The 17,075-nt window shown below is 36.5% G+C and overlaps 1 long non-coding RNA gene and 7 other non-coding genes across 8 annotated transcripts in view; 4 read left to right on the top strand and 4 right to left on the bottom strand.

Annotated features, from left to right (window-relative positions):
* LOC133561396 (uncharacterized) overlaps window positions 1-17,075 on the top strand; it is a 165,460-nt gene that overhangs the window by 67,461 nt on the left and 80,924 nt on the right. The window lies entirely within an intron of this gene.
* On the bottom strand, window positions 1,210-1,281 carry trnaq-uug (transfer RNA glutamine (anticodon UUG)). Its single transcript has one exon. It is a non-coding gene; the product is annotated as a tRNA-Gln (tRNA).
* On the bottom strand, window positions 2,985-3,056 carry trnaq-uug (transfer RNA glutamine (anticodon UUG)). The gene has a single exon. It is a non-coding gene; the product is annotated as a tRNA-Gln (tRNA).
* On the bottom strand, window positions 4,781-4,852 carry trnaq-cug (transfer RNA glutamine (anticodon CUG)). Its single transcript has one exon. It is a non-coding gene; the product is annotated as a tRNA-Gln (tRNA).
* trnaq-uug (transfer RNA glutamine (anticodon UUG)) lies at window positions 5,619-5,690 on the top strand. Its single transcript has one exon. It is a non-coding gene; the product is annotated as a tRNA-Gln (tRNA).
* Window positions 6,061-6,132, bottom strand: trnaq-uug (transfer RNA glutamine (anticodon UUG)). Its single transcript has one exon. It is a non-coding gene; the product is annotated as a tRNA-Gln (tRNA).
* trnaq-uug (transfer RNA glutamine (anticodon UUG)) lies at window positions 9,801-9,872 on the top strand. Its single transcript has one exon. It is a non-coding gene; the product is annotated as a tRNA-Gln (tRNA).
* trnak-cuu (transfer RNA lysine (anticodon CUU)) lies at window positions 12,022-12,094 on the top strand. The gene has a single exon. It is a non-coding gene; the product is annotated as a tRNA-Lys (tRNA).

The raw sequence follows: 17,075 nt of genomic DNA, 5'->3' as shown, positions 1-17,075 counted from the left end.
CAAATAATCTCAAGATCCCCATTAAAACAATTCCTAGATGTGATCGAAATTATTTAAGGCGTATTACACAAAATAAACATAACATTATTAATATCACTACTCGTACTACAGTGGTATCTAAACTTCTGACCAGAGTTTGTTTTAAAACTGAGCTGGTAACTCTTAGTTCATTTAAGTATGAAAATGTCAGTGAATCTAAAATATGTGTTAAATGTGCCATAAGGTAACCAAGTTTCAGATTGTGTCCCCTATTAAAATCTCACAATGTGTGAGTTTTGTTGGAAAGTCTTGTTCCACGGCTGGTTAAAATGAACATCCATTAAGTCCAATCAAGTACTGTGAACTGCAGGATAATTTGATTTTTAGTTGGATAAGTAGGTGCCATGGTGTAATGGTTAGCACTCTGGACTCTGAATCCAATGATCCAAGTTAAAGTCTTGGTGGAACCTTCTTGTAACATTAAAGTGGTTAGTTTTCACTAAGTCTTCCCTTTGAAAGTTGCGTGCATGAAAAAAAAAAAGCGTCATAATTTGGCCTAAAAGCACAATGTTGTAATAAAGTTTCAAATTGCGCTCCCAGTATGTTTATAAAGTTCTGTTTTTAGTCACAAATTGTTCCTTCGTACAAAAAATTGTGGTTAAATTTGTGACTTTAGAATTGATTTTGATCATTTTTTCGGACATCACACACTCAAGGGATTAATAAAAAAATATTGTTGCGTCTTTCCAGTATTCCCTCCCGGGGAATTTAAGTTACTGGTCAAGCCCAAATTCTTTCGATGACATATATGCTGAGTAAGAAGGACCATCAAGACAGAATAGGAATAATAATAAGTTTTACTGAAGCTTCAGGAGACCAGCCCACATCAATACAGTCATACCGTCATCTCGGGATGGTCCAACTTTCAAACGGAAAAAAACTACATATTTAATCGGAAAGTAGTCCCCCCAGAAATGAATGCCCCCCCCTCCCCCAACACTGATCAGATAAAGAGGGGGACGTATCCCTTTCACATTCCAATGACTAAAACAATAAGGACTTCTGTAGACAAAGAGAAACTGGTATACGTAATATACATTGAAAAGTACTAACTGATCCAAACATGACTATGAATAAAGAAAGGACTCTTAAACATTTATGAATTATCCACAATATTTGATCAATAACAGTATTATTAATGATTACCATATTACTTAATTTACTGCAAATTGGTTCCACCAAGACTTAAGCTTGGATCACTGGATTCAAAGTCCAGAGTGCTAACCATTACACCATAGAACCTGTATACCAATCAAAAATATGCTGCAGTAAAGAGTACTTGATTGGATATAACAGATTTTGTTTGACATTGTTCATGAAAATGGTAGTAAATCAAAATGTTGGTTAAAAGTTTACCACCACATTTCAGATTGTGTCCCCCTAATTTTATTTTTCATGAGTTTAGTTGGGGAGTCATCTATGCAGGGCTTGTCGGTCTAGTCGTATGATTCTCGCTTCGGGTGCGAGAGGTCCCGGGTTCAATTCCCCGACAAGCCCTCTTTAGTACTCACTTTTGCAATCATAACTTTCTTCCTCATACACACAGTTGTCATTGTATTTGTGACTTAAGACTTGATTTTAACACATCACACACTCAAAGGATCAATAGCCGTGGTACCTAAATTTATGACCACAGTTTGTTCTAGGACTGAGCTGGTAACCCTTAGTTCATCTATATATGAAAATGTCAGTAAAACTAAATATGTTTAAAAGTGCAATAATATAACAGAGTTTTGGATTGTATCCCCTATTAAAATCTCACATTTCATGAAATTTGTTGGACAATCTTGTTTCAGGACTTGGTATATATAAACATATGTTTATATACATGTAGTGATGGGCAGTAACAAGCTAGATGTCGCTAAGCTACGTAGTTCAACTATATTTTCCAGTAGCTTGGCAGTTACTTAACACCATTTTTTTATAAGTAGCTTTTCTTGAACCTTAGCTACTTTTAAACTCATGTAGCGAGGTAGCTTACATCAAAGCTACATAGAGAGAAAATGAGAGAAAAAATGTACGGAGAAAATACAATCACCTAGATGATTGAGAACATCCATGTGATGGAGAAATCCATGATGATTGGCTAAGGTTAGGGCAAAACATTACAGACAGGCCAAGATAAACTTGTGAGCAAAATCATAACAGACATGCACTCATGTCACATGACGACGAGAGGGTCCGAGACAGAGGGACGCTTCAAGCTGACGACTCTCCCTCAGATGAGATATTTGACTGTGAACTTAATTTGTTGGGCAAACACGTATGCAGGGTTTGCATACGTGTTTGCCATTTCAACCCGTTTCACAAAATGAGGAAGACAATGGGAGGCGCAATTATTCTCGCCAGTATCTGCTGGTGGTCACCCAGGTGACAAGAATAAGGGAATGTTATGAAGCCATTGCCTTAAACACCTTCTACAACATCTACAAACTGTTTGCCAGTCCAGCAACATGTTGTGAGAGGATTCCGTAGTTGCACGCACACGACTGGAAGGCATACTGGGTGACACAGAGTACACTGACGGTTGTGATATAAACAACTTTAACACTCCTACTAATATGCGCCACATTGAGAACCCACACAAAAGAAGAATGACAAACACATTTCGGGAGAAAATCCTCACAGTAACACAACATAAACGCAACACAGCAAATACCCAGAATCCTTTGCATCCCTGACAAATCCTGACTATGTTATACACCCCGCGAGCACCAAACCCCGCCCACCTCAACTACGCAGGGAGTGACTCGTAAACATATAAAAGTACAATTTGAAACTGCACTTCAAGATTGTACTTTGAATCCAAAATCAGATTACTTCACATCAAAAACCATTCAAAGAGAGGTCACAAGAAAGTATTTTTCACTTAAATTTAGATTATTTGCATTAATCGTGCATGTACTGATCAAAGAGAGGTCATCCCAAACACTAATATTACAAGATGGTTCCACCAAGACTTGAACTTGGATCACTGGATTCAAAGTCCAGAGTGCTAACCATTACACCATGGAACCTGTATAAAACCCTGAATTATCCTGCAGTAAAGAGTACTTGATTGGATATGACAGGTTTAGTTTGACAGTTTTTCATGAAAATGGTAGTAAATTAAAATATTGGTTAAAAATGTACCATAAAATTTCATATTTTGCCCCCAAATTTCACATTTCTTGATATTTATAGGGGAGAGATGTTGGTCTAGTCGTATGATTCTCGCTTCGGGTGTGAATGGTCCCGGGTTCAATTCCCGGACAAGCCCTTGTATTTTTAAGTCCAATTTTTAGTCATGACTTTCTTCCTCATACACACAGTTGTTGTTACATTTATGACTTTAGACTTGATTTTAACAATGTTTTCAAACAACAACCACTCAAGGGATCAATAACAGTGGTACCTAAATGTATGACAACAGTTTGTTCTAGGACTGAGCTGGTAACCCTTAGTTCATCCATGTATGAAAATGTCAGTGAAACCAAATGAGTGTTAAAAGTGCATTAAATTACCTTATTTTTCAGAGTATAAGTCGCTCCGGAGTATAAGTCGCGCCTGCCGAAAATGCTAAATAAAGAAGGAAAAAAACATGTATAAATCGCATTTTTGGGGGAAATTTAATTGATAAAACCCGACCCCAAGAACAGACATTTGAAAGGCAATTTAAAATAAATAAAGAATAGTGAACAACAGGCTGAATAAGTGTACGTTATATGAGGCATAAATAACCAACTGAGAAGGTGCCTGGTATGTTAACATAACATATTATGGTAAGAGTCATTCAAATAACTATAACATATAGAACATGCTATACCTTTACCAAACTATCTGTCACTCCTAATCGATAAATCCCATGAAATCTTATACGTCTAGTCTCTTACGTGAATGAGCTACATAATATTATTTGATGTTTTACGGTAATGTGTTAATAATTTCACACATAAGTCGCTCCTGAGTATAAGTCGCACTATGAAAAAAACTGCGACTTACAGTCCGAAAAATACGGTATGTGTGTGCGAGGGTAAAAGAAATGAGTAAAAAACAGGACTTAAATACATAAGCGTTAGTCCTGGAAATGAACCAAGAATCTCTCACACCCTCAGCAAGAATTGTAGAGCAACAAACCCTGCAAGAAGTTTTTTTCATAAAATGTCACTATAAATGAGAGATTTTAATAGGGGACACAACCAAAAACTTGGTTACCTAATTGCACTTTTAACACATATTTAGATTCACTGACATTTTCACTTTACAAAATAGTTTCTTAATTTACAAGCTTTGTTTGTTCGAGGACTGATCTTGTAAAGCATTATTTCATTCATACACGAAAATGATAGCGAATTAAAATTTTGGATGACATTGTAACACAATTTCAGATCGTGTCACCTTTTAAAAACTCTAATTTTATGAGATTTGTCGGGTAGTCATGTTCAAGTCTTGGTGGAACCAACTCACAGTAATTTAAGTGACACATTATTCAGTAATACTGCTGTAATTAATTTGATACATTTTATGGATCACTTGAGTGTGTGATATCTGAAAAAAATGGTCAAAATCCATCCTAAAGTCACAAATGTACAGACAACTAAGTATATAAAGGAACATTTTTGTGACTAAAAACAAGACTTGTAAACAAATAAAGAGCACAGTTTTGAAAAATGACTACAACATGGTACTTTTAGACAGAATTAAGATGTACACATTTTTTCTTGCAAAGAACTTTCAAATGGAAATGATACTGAACAAAAGATGGCTCCACCAAGACTTGAACTTGGATCACTGGATTCAGAGTCCAGAGTGCTAACCATTACACCATGGAACCTGTAAATGTACATGCAAAACAATGTGATCCTACAGTACACAGTACTTGATTGGATTTGATAGATTGTCATTGATCCCTTGAGTGTGTGCCGTCAAAATCCAAGTTTAAAATCAAGTTAAGAGTCAAAAATGGATGTGTGTACAAGGTATAAAGTAGTGACTGAAAACAGGACATGAAGACTTCGTCGTTTGTCCAGGATTTCAACACAGGGCGTCTTTCACCCTGCGTGAGAATCATATGACGAGAACAAAAAGCCTTTCCAAAAAAACTAATGTAATGAGATTTTAATAGGGGACTGAATTTAAATCTTGGTTACCTTAATGCACTTTTAACACATATTTAGTTTCACTGACATTTTCATACATAGATGAACTAAGGGTTACCAGCTCAGTCCTAGAACAAACTGTGGTCATACATTTAGGTACCACTGTTACTGATCCCTTGAGTGGTTGTTGTTTGAAAACATTCCTAAAATCAAGTCTAAAGTTAAAAATGTAACGACAACTGTGTGTATGAGGAAAAAAGTTATGATTAAAAACATGAGGGCTTTCCCGATGCGAGAATCATACGACTAGACCAACAAGCCCTGCATTCAAGGGAACCCAACTAATCTCATGGAATGTGAAATCAGGGGAGAAAATCTGAAATTTTGTGGTAAACTTTTAACCAAAATTTGATTTACTACCATTTTCATGAAAAACTGTCAAACTAAATCTGTTATAGCCAATCAAGTACTCTCTACTGTAGGATCAGTTAATTTATAACAGGTTCCATGGTGTAATGGTTAGCACTCTGGACTTTGAATCCAGTGATCCAAGTTTAATTCTTGGTGGAACCATCTTGTAATATTAGTGTTTGGTATGACCACTCTTTGATCAGTGAATGCATGAAAAATTCAAATAATCTAAATTTAAGTGAAAAATACTTTCTTGCGACTTCTCTTTGAATGTTTTTTTATGAGAGGTAATCTGATTTTGGATTCAAAGTACAATCTTATTGTGCAGTTTCAAATTGTACTTTTATATGTTTATGAGTCATGGTTTCATTCCTAACTTTTTCCCTCGTACACACAGTTGTCTTTACATTTGTTACATTAGACTTGATTTTGAACATTTTATGAGACCTCACACATTTAAGGGATCCAGGAAAATCTATCAAACTAAAAACAGTTGTATTATAAAAGAACTTGTCACTTGATTAGTGCAAGTTGGTTCCACCAAGACTTCAACTTGGATCACTGGATTCAAAGTCCAGAGTGCTAACCATTACACCATGGAACCTGTATATTACTCTGAGTTATCCTGCACTAAAGATTTCTTGATTGGACATAACAGATTTTGTATGACATTTTTTCATGAAAATGCTAGTAAATTAAAACGTTGGTTAAAAGTTTACCACATTTCAGATCGTGTCCCCTAATTTCACTTTTCATAAAGTTAGTTGGGCAGATATATACGCAGGGCTTGTTGGTCTAGTCGTATGATTCTCGCATCGGGTGCCTGTGGTCCTGGGTTCAATTCCCGGACAAAGTCTCTTTTTTATGAGTACCAACCAAAACTCTATTCCTCGTACACACAGCTGTCTTACATCCGTGACTTTAGACTTGATTTTAACAATTTTTTCAAACATCACACACTCAAGGGATCAGTAACAGTGGTACCTAAATTTTTAACCACAGTTTGTTCTAGAACTGAGCTGGTAACCCTTAGTTCATCTATGAATGAAAATGTCAGTCAAAATAAATAAATGTTAAAAGTGTAAAAAGGTAACCGAGTTTTTAATCAATCAATCAATGTTTACTTATATAGCCCTAAATCACTAGTGTCTCAAAGGGCTGCACAAACCACTACGACATCCTCGGTAGGCCCACATAAGGGCAAGGAAAACTCACACCCAGTGGGACGTCGGTGACAATGATGACTATGAGAACCTTGGAGAGGAGGAAAGCAATGGATGTCGAACGGGTCTAACATGATACTGTGAAAGTTCAATCCATAATGGATCCAACATAGTCGCGAGAGTCCAGTCCAAAGCTGATCCAACACAGCAGGGAGAGTCCCGTTCACAGTGGAGCCAGCAGGAAACCATCCCAAGCGGAGGCGGATCAGCAGCGCAGAGATGTCCCCAGCCGATACACAGGCAAGCAGTACATGGCCACCGGATCGGACCGGACCCCCTCCACAAGGGAGAGTGGGACATAGGAGAAAGAGAAAAGAAACGGCAGATCAACTGTTCTAAAAAGGGAGTCTATTTAAAGGCTAGAGTATACAAATGAGTTTTAAGGTGAGACTTAAATGCTTCTACTGAGGTGGCATCTCGAACTGTTACCGGGAGGGCATTCCAGAGTACTGGAGCCCGAAATGAAAAAGCCCTATAGCCCGCAGACTTTTTTGGGGCTTTGGGAATCACTAATAAGCCGGAGTCCTTTGAAGGCAGATTTCTTGCCGGGACATATGGTACAATACAATCGGCAAGATAGGATGGAGCTAGACCGTGTAGTATTTTATACCTAAGTAGTAAAACCTTAAAGTCACATCTTAAGTGCACAGGAAGCCAGTGCGGGTGAGCCAGTACAGGCGTAATGTGATCAAACTTTCTTGTTCTTGTCAAAAGTCTAGCAGCCGCATTTTGTACCAAATGTAATCTTTTAATGCTAGACACGGGGAGACCCGAAAATAATATGTTACAGTAGTCGAGGCGAGACGTAACAAACACATGGATAATGATCTCAGTGTCTTTAGTGGACAGAATGGAGCGAATTTTAGCGATATTACGGAGATGAAAGAAGGCCGTTTTAGTAACGCTTTTAATGTGTGACTCAAAGGAGAGAGTTGGGTCGAAGATAATACCCAGATTCTTTACAGAGTTGCCTTGTTTAATTGTTTGGTTGTCAAATGTTAGAGTTGTATTATTAAATAGAGTTCGGTGTCTAGCAGGACCGATAATCAGCATTTCCGTTTTTTTGGCGTTGAGTTGCAAAAAGTTAGCGGACATCCATTGTTTAATTTCATTAAGACACGCCTCCAGCTGACTACAATCCGGCATGTTGGTCAGCTTTAGGGGCATGTAGAGTTGGGTGTCATCAGCATAACAGTGAAAGCTAACACCGTATTTGCGTATGATGTCACCTAGCGGCAGCATGTAGATGCTGAAGAGTGCAGGGCCAAGGACCGAACCCTGGGGAACTCCACACGTTACCTTAACGTAGTCCGAGGTCACATTGTTGTGGGAGACGCACTGCATCCTATCATTAAGATAAGAGTTAAACCAAGACAGGGCTAAGTCTGACATACCAATTCGTGTTTTGATACGTTCTAATAAAACATTATGATCGACAGTATCAAAAGCAGCGCTAAGATCGAGGAGCAGCAACATAGATGACGCATCAGAATCCATCGTTAGCAATAGATCATTAGTCATTTTTGCGAGGGCTGTCTCCGTGGAGTGATTTGCCCTGAAACCGGATTGAATGGTTTCACATAGATTGTTAGACGCTAAGTGTTCATTTAACTACTGTTTTAAATTCAGTCCCCTTCTGAAGTCTCAAATTTCATGACTTTTGTTGGGAAATGTTGATGCAGGGCAAGTAGGCGATGTCTTTTGAGTTTCCCTTCTGGTGTGAGAGGCCTCGACAAGCTCTTAAATTTTGACTCTTGTTTTTAGTCATTACTTTTTCCCTCATATACTTTTTTTATATGGTGATGGTTTCGAATAAGTTACCACTTAAATTTCTGCAAGTTGGTTCCACCAAGACTTGAACCTGGATCACTGGATCCAAAGCCCAGAGTGCTAAACATTACACCATGGAACCTGTAAATGTACATGTAAAACAATGTGATCCTACAGTACTTGATTGGATTTGATAGATTGTCATTGATCCCTTGAGTGTGTGATGTCAGAAAAAGGTGATAAAAGTTCAAAATTTAGTTCACAATCAAAAATCTAACCTGTGAGAGAGTCGTCCACTTGAAGCGTCACTCTGTCTCGGACTCTCTTGTCGTCATGTGACATGAGAGCATGTCTGTAATGATTTTGCTTGCGAGTTTATCTTGCCTCTGATTGGCTTGTCTGTAATGTTTCACCCTAACCTTAGCCAATCATCATGGACTTTCTCCATACATATGGATGTTGTCAATCATCAAGGTCATTGTATTTTCTTCGTACGTTCTCTCTCTCATCTTCTCTCTATGTAGCTTTGATGTAAGCTACCTCGCTACATGGGTCTTAGAGTAGCTAAGCTACAGGAAAAGCGACTCGTACAAAAATGTGCTAAGTAACTGCCAAAATACTGGAAAATGTAGTTGAGCTACATAGCTTAGCTGCAACTAGCTTGTTACTGTCCATCACTACATGTATATAAATATATGTTTATATAGACCAAGACCTGAAACAAGATTGTCCAACTAATTTCATTAAATGTGTGATTTTAATAGGGAACACAATCTGAAACTCGGTTACCTTATTGAACTTTTAAAAATATTTAGATTCACTGACATTTTCATACATAGATGGACTAAGGGTTACCAGCCCAGTCTTAGAACAAACTGTGGTCATAAATATAGGTACCCCTGTTAGTGATCCCTTGAGTGTGTGATGTTTAAAACATTTTTTTAAATCAAGTCTATAGTCACAAATACAGTAACAACTGTGTGTCTGGGAAAGAAAGTTATGATTGCAAAAAGGAGTACTAAAGAGGGCTTGTCAGGGAATTGAACCCAGGACCCCTCACACCCAAAGCGAGAATCATACGACCAGACCAACAAGGCCTGCATAGATGACTCCCCAACTAAACTCATGAAAAATAAAATTAGGGGACACAATCTGAAATGTTGTAGTAAACTTTTAACCAACATTTTAATTTACTACCATTTTCATGAACAATGTCAAACAAAATCTGTTATATCCAATCAAGTACTCTTTACTGCAGGATAATTTAGTTTATTGTATAGGTTCCATGGTGTAATGGTTAGCACTCTGGACTTTGAATCCAGTAATCCAAGTTCAATTCTTGGTGGAACCAACTTGCTGTATTTTAGTGGCAAATTGTTCAGTAATACAGCTATATTTAGTTTGATAGATTTTAATGGATTTCTTAAACGTGTGATGTCTGAAAAATTGTTCAAAATCAAGTCTGAAGTCACAAATGTAACGACACATGTTTGTACCAGGGAAATATTTGACCGAAGTGAGAATCATACGACTAGACCAACAAGCCCGGTAAAATAACGTGGAATAAATCTTTAAAAAAAATAAAATATTTTTTTGGTGACACAATCTGAAACTGTGCTTTTAAAACATATTTTGATGCACTACCATTTTCATGCATAAATAAACTGAGGGTTTACCACCTCAGTCCTAGAACTAATAGAGCTTGTAAGTTGAGACAACTGTAATTATTTTGGATGTTTTTATTGATGTCTTGAGTGTGTGATGTATGGAATAAATAAATGATAAATGGGTTGTACTTGTATAGCGCTTTTCTACCTTCAAGGTACTCAAAGCGCTTTGACACTACTTCCACATTTACCCATTCACACACACATTCACACACACTGATGGAGGGAGCTGCCATGCAAGGCGCCAACCAGCACCCATCAGGAGCAAGGGTGAAGTGTCTTGCTCAGGACACAACGGACGTGACGAGGTTGGTTCTAGGTAGGATTCGAACCAGTGACCCTCGGGTTGCGCACGGCCACTCTACCACTGCGCCATGGCAAAAGCTCAAAATGCTGCACCCGAAAACTAAAATGGCTCAACCCAAAACGCTGCAACATGAAACAACGCAACATAAAATGCCGACAACACGAAATGTCGTGGCAAGAAACGTCGCAACACGAAATGCTGCAACAGCTGTGACACCAAATGGCGCAACATGTAATAGCGCGACCCAAATCATGAAACATCATAACACAAAACGCAGTCAACACGAAACGTTGCAACACAAAATGCTACAAAAGCTGCAACACCAAATGGCGCAACATGACTGTAACACAAAACACCCTCAACACGAAACGATGTAACACAAAATGCGACATGAATATTTTTGTACAGTGACTATTAATTATCACATGAACCAATGTGAGCCCGGCTAGCTCAGTCGGTAGACCATTAGACTCTTAATCACAGGGTCGTGGTTTCGAGCCCCACAATGGGTGGTTGATTTTTTTGCCAAGGAAATTCAACACGAGACAGTGCTACACTTCTAATAAAAAAAATGGAAAAAACTGTAACGATGTGCAAAACGCTGCAACATGAAATGCGGACAACATGAAAAAGTGCGGCCCAAATCATGAAACATCATAACACAAAACGCCATCAACACGAAACGTTCCAACAAAAAATGCTACATGAATATTTTTGTATGGTAACGATCACTCCTCAAGGGTGTTTATGTGGGCCCAGCTAGCTCAGTCGGTAGAGCATGAAACTCTTAATCTCAGCGAAATGTCGCGGCACGAAACGTCACGAGACGAAAAGCTGTGACACCAAACAGCGCAACACGAAATAGCGCCACCCAAATCATGAAACATCGTAACACAAAACGTTGCAACACAAAATGCTACATGAATATTTTTGTACAGTATCAATCACTTTTCAAGGTTCTGGATCTAGCTCAGTCGGTAGAACATGGGGCTTTGAATGTTATGGTTGTGGGTTCGAGCCCCACGTTGGGCGATTGACCTTTGCCAAGGAAATTCAACATGAGACAGTGCGACACTTCAAATAAATCAATAAAAAAAAAACTGTAACGAAGTGCGAGTTCGCATTCTTCTGTTAAACTTTCTTAATTAATAACATTTTTGTTTACGTACAGTAATAATCAATAAAGAGCGCCAATGTAGCTAAGAAACACTGCAGCACTTAACAACGTGACATGAAACCCATCAAACTTTTACGGCAAAAGCCCAAAATGCTGCACCCGAAAACTAAAATGGCTCAACCCAAAACGCTGCAACATGAAATGCCGACAAAACGAAATGTCGGGGTAGAAATGTCGCAACACGAAATGCTGCAACAGCTGTGACACCAAACGGGGCAACATGAAATAGCGCGACCCAAATCATGAAACATCGTAACACAAAACACCGTCAACAAGAAACGTTGCAACACAAAATGCTACATGTACATTTTTGTACAGTATCAATCACTTATCAGGGTTATCTGTGCAGGCCCGGCTAGCTCAGTCGGTAGAGCATGAGACTCTTAATCTCAGGGTCGTGGGTTCGAGCCCCACGTTGGGTGTTTGAATTTTGCCAAAGAAATTCATATCACGAGACGGTGCAATTTCAAATAAGTCAATTAAAAAAACTAACGGTGTGCGAGTTCGCATTCTTCTGTTGAATTCACTTTATTAATAATATATTTTTTTTATACAGTATTAGTATGTAGCTTAGAAAGTTTAAAATCATGTTTAAAATCACATAAAAAGACAACTTTGTGTACGAGGTAAAAAGTCAGGAATAAAAACATGAATGAATGAATGGTTTATTTTGAGCCATGCAAATAAAACAAGAGAATTAAATAAAATACAAAAGAAATATATAGATACATTATTTTTACACCTACATTGAAAACATTACATGTGACTAATCTTTTGTAGATGTCAAGATTGGCTCAAAAGGGAGTGGGAAGAAGTAAACTTATTAGGTCCCACCCCTATAGATATACAATATATATAAACAATATATAATACAATAATATATATAATATAATTCAATTCAGTGGTTGCTGCTATATATTGTCTATATAAAATACATTTAAATTCACACACACTTACATATGTACATATGTACACACACATATATACACACGCACATATACAATTTATATATATACATATATATATACATATATATATATATATATATATACATATATATATATATACATATACACACACAATCACATACATACACACATGCATATACCCAAAATACACACACACACACACACACACACACACACACCTATATAAATACTATATATATAATAGTATATATAATATACACTTTTGTCTAAACATTATTAACAGTTTATGGTGCCTATGGGAACAAGCTTTCATTTTGCCTGTGATATTAGTGGTTAAAAGTGGATCTGTGGCTGTGGAACTACTGCCCCTGATCAACAGGACCTGAGGACCACTCTTGCGATGTGTCCTATGCTGTGCATTAAAAGAGACGAGGGGAGCCCCCTGCCAGAGGAGTTATCCACGAACATAAGATCCCCCACTCGCCTGCCCTGTACTCCAGATAGTGTACCCAAATCCCTTTTCTTAGTTTCCATCGGCACCAATTCTTTAGTCAGAATTCATATTTGTTTTTACATTTGCAGAAAATTAGTATTACTCAAATTGCATATAGGATTGTTTGTGTACACACACACACACACACACACACACGCACGCACACACACACACACACACCCAATTCAATGTATTCCTCTCATTGATACGAATTCATATAGTTTAACTAGTTGGGTGATGTCATAGAAGTAATAATAATAATAATGATAATATCAACAATGACTAAACAATAATAATATCGATAATGATAACAATAATAATAACAATATGAACAATAGCAATAGCAATGACAATAAATGATGACAATAATACATATAAAATAATGAAGATGATGATGATGATGATAATAACAACAATAATAACAATAATAATAACAATAATCATTATTAGCCAGTGATGGAGTTTAACACTTAGGCATCCATGTTCACATTCATATACATTGCCCATACCATTTTTTTGTATCTTGTTTTGAACTGATGGCCATTTGAACATTGCTTGAGCCCCACATCCAATCCGTTCCAAAGTTTAACTCCACGCACAGACACACACAGACTTTTCCTCGTGGTTCTTACTGTTGGAATAGTAAAGATACTACACCCCCTTAGATTATGAACTCCTTCTCTGTGTTTGAAATGTATTTGAATATTGGCAGGTAGAACCTTTTTGTTTGCTTTAAATAGTAATTGAGCTGTATTAAAATCAACTAGATCAGGAGGTTATAATAATTTAGATTGTAAAAATAAAATATTTGTGTGGTCACAATACCCCACCTTGTGTAGAATTCTTATTGCACGTTTTTGGAGTGTAACCAGGGGATGTAGTGAAGTTTTGTAGTTGTTGCCCCAGATTTCTATGCAGTAATTTAGATATGGTAAGACCAATGAACAATATAATAAATGCAGAGCTGTGTAATTTAAGAAGAATTTGGATTTATTGATAATAGAGATGGTTTTGGAGATTTTGTTTTGTATATGTCTTATGTGTGGTTTCCAGCTTATTTTATTATCAATAGTGACTCCTAAGAATTTAATTTCTGACACCGTTTCTAGAACCACGCCATCTATATTTATTGCTGGTCCTGGATTGGAATAGCCGAATAACATAACTTTTGTTTTCTTTAGATTAAGGGATAATTTGTTTATATCTAACCATGTTTTTAATTTTGCAAGTTCATTATTTAGGGTGGATACAAAATGTGTATAATTATCGTTAGAATAGAAAATATTAGTGTCGTCTGCAAATATGACTAATTTTAATACATTTGATACTGTAAATATGTCATTAATATATAAGTTAAATAACTTGGGACCAAGAACGGATCCCTGTGGAACCCCACAAGCAATGTCCAAATGCCCAGATGTGAACTTGCCCATCTTCACAAACTGCTGTCTTTGTGTTAAATAGCTCCTTATCCAAGTCAAAGCTACTCCCCTTATTCCATATCTGGATCATTTTTTCAGTAATATTTAATGATTAATGGTGTCAAATGCTTTACTCAGATCCATGTCAATTCCATCTGCATATTTCTTACTATCTAAGCTATTGGTTATCTCTTCTACTGCATCAATTATTGCCATAGATGTTGATCTTGCTGTCCTAAAACCGTATTGACTTTCATTAATTATCTTATGTTTATCTATAAATTTCTCTAATCTAGTGTTATATAATTTCTCCAAGATTTTGGAAATCTGCGGGAGCAAAGAGACAGGTCGGTAGTTTGTGAAGATGTGTTTGTTCCCATTTTTATATATTGGTATTACCTTTGCCATTTTCATTTAATTAGGAAATTGTCCTGTTTGGAAGGACAGGTTAAATATATAAGTTAGTGGTTTGGTGATGGAATGTAAGTTTTTTTTCACAAGTGTCATATCTATGTCAAAACAATCAGTAGATGTTTTATTTTTGTAATTATTAACATCTATTATTTCCTCTTCAGTTACTCCCAACAGAAACATACTCATTGGATTCATTTCAATCAGTGACTCCATTTCATTGCTGCTATAATCAGGGATTTTGGCTGCCAATTCTGATCCGACATTTACAAAGAAACTGTTAAAACTCTCCACAACATTATTCATATTATAATTAGCGGTAGACAATGGATGGATGGATGGATAGGTTGTTATCAGTGAAATAGCTAGGATACAAGTTATTTTTTGACTTGCCTTTAATTATAGTGTTAAGTATTCCCCACACCTCCTTAGTGTTGTTCTTATTCCTATGTAATAGATTGGTATAATATAATTTCTTACTAGTCCTTATTATATCAGTCAATTTATTTTTATATGTTTTATATCTATGTTCAGAGTCTTCAATAAGTTTCTTTGTATATTCATTTTTTGAGCCAGGTTTTACGTGACTTAATTTGATGAATTGTCTATATAATGTGTTTTTCTTTTTACAAGCATTTTGTAAACCCTTGGTTAACCATGGGCACTTTAAAGTTTGGTTGTTGTTTCTAATTTTTTTTATTGGACATTTTTGGTTATATATTAAATTAAATATATCTATAAATGATTCAAAGGCACTATCCACATCCTTTTTGTTGTACACGCAATCCCAGTTTTGCATTGTTAGGTCCTGATTTAATAGATTGAAAGAGTCTTCTGTTCTAACTCGTTTGTAAGTATATTTTTACTGTGAATTCAGGTGTGTACTGGTCTCATCATAATACACTGTGAATACAGGCAGATGATCGGTTATGTCACACACCATTACTCCACTGATGTTTGAAGACTGCATATTATTTGTGAAGATGTTATCGATGAGGGTTGCACTGTGCGATGTTATTCTAGTCGGTCTTGTAATGGTTGGGTATAAACTCATACTGTGCATCCTGTTAATATAGTTTTCTGTTGCTATGTGGTTATTTGGATTCATGAGATCAATATTATAATCCCCACAAATAAATATTGTTTTATTAACTATTTCTGAGAAAGTTTTTTCAGCCCACTCAGTAAATAGTTCCACATTTGAACCTGGTGACCTGTATATACAGCTAACTATGATATTTTTCTTCCTTTCATTGATGATTTCTATTGATAAGCATTCAACTATATCATTTACTGATACAGTCATGTCTTCTAATATTTTGTATTTATATTTCTTGTGAACGTACGTAGCGACTCCTCCACCCATTTTATTTGTTCTGTTAACATAGTTTAAATGATAATCCTTTATCTCAAAATCAATGCCTTTTGCTTCATTAAACCATGTTTCGGATATAGCAATTATGCTAAATGGATTCACAAAATGTTGTAAGTAGTCTTGAATTGCACTGGAATTTGCATACATGCTTCTACTGTTAAAATGGATGACTGAAAATGTGCCTTTTGATTTTATTGAGTTATTATATTCCTTTTCTGAATAGTATTTGCAGTTAATGGAGTCAGATGATGGAAACATATTATCTGGATCGAGATGATATTCCAAGTCTAATGAATTGTGATCAGTATACTCAGATGATTTTAGTTCAAAAATCTTGGAATCTAGAATCCTTTGTTGTATTGTTAAATTGTTGTCTGTAATATCAGAGGACTGATTGTATGCCATTGAATGAACTTGTTAAAGTACTTTTTAACTCTCCTTGTCCCACTAATTCACATATTTATTCATATTTCTTCAGTTCCTATATGTCTCTAACAACCAGCACTTTTGCTTGTTCAGCTGATCCGTTCAGTTTTATGAATATTTTACAGTTTGTGACCCAAGTATTCTGTATTTTCTTTTGTTTCCTTAAGTGCCTGGCTTTTTTTTGCAATATCTGCATTCCTTTTGATTAGGTGATCATTCAAATATACGTTGGTGCCTTTTAGCTTTCTCCCTTGTTTCCTTAGTTCGGTCTTTCTTTTCCTGTTGCCGAACCTCAGGATGACAGCAGGCATGACGTCCCTCTTCGCAGGCAGAGGATGACACGCTTCG

Source organism: Nerophis ophidion, linkage group LG11 (assembly GCF_033978795.1).
Source record: "Nerophis ophidion isolate RoL-2023_Sa linkage group LG11, RoL_Noph_v1.0, whole genome shotgun sequence".
NCBI lineage: Eukaryota > Metazoa > Chordata > Actinopteri > Syngnathiformes > Syngnathidae > Nerophis > Nerophis ophidion.
The sequence above is the reverse complement of the archived record's forward strand: the minus strand, read 5'-3'. Positions and strand labels throughout refer to the sequence as shown.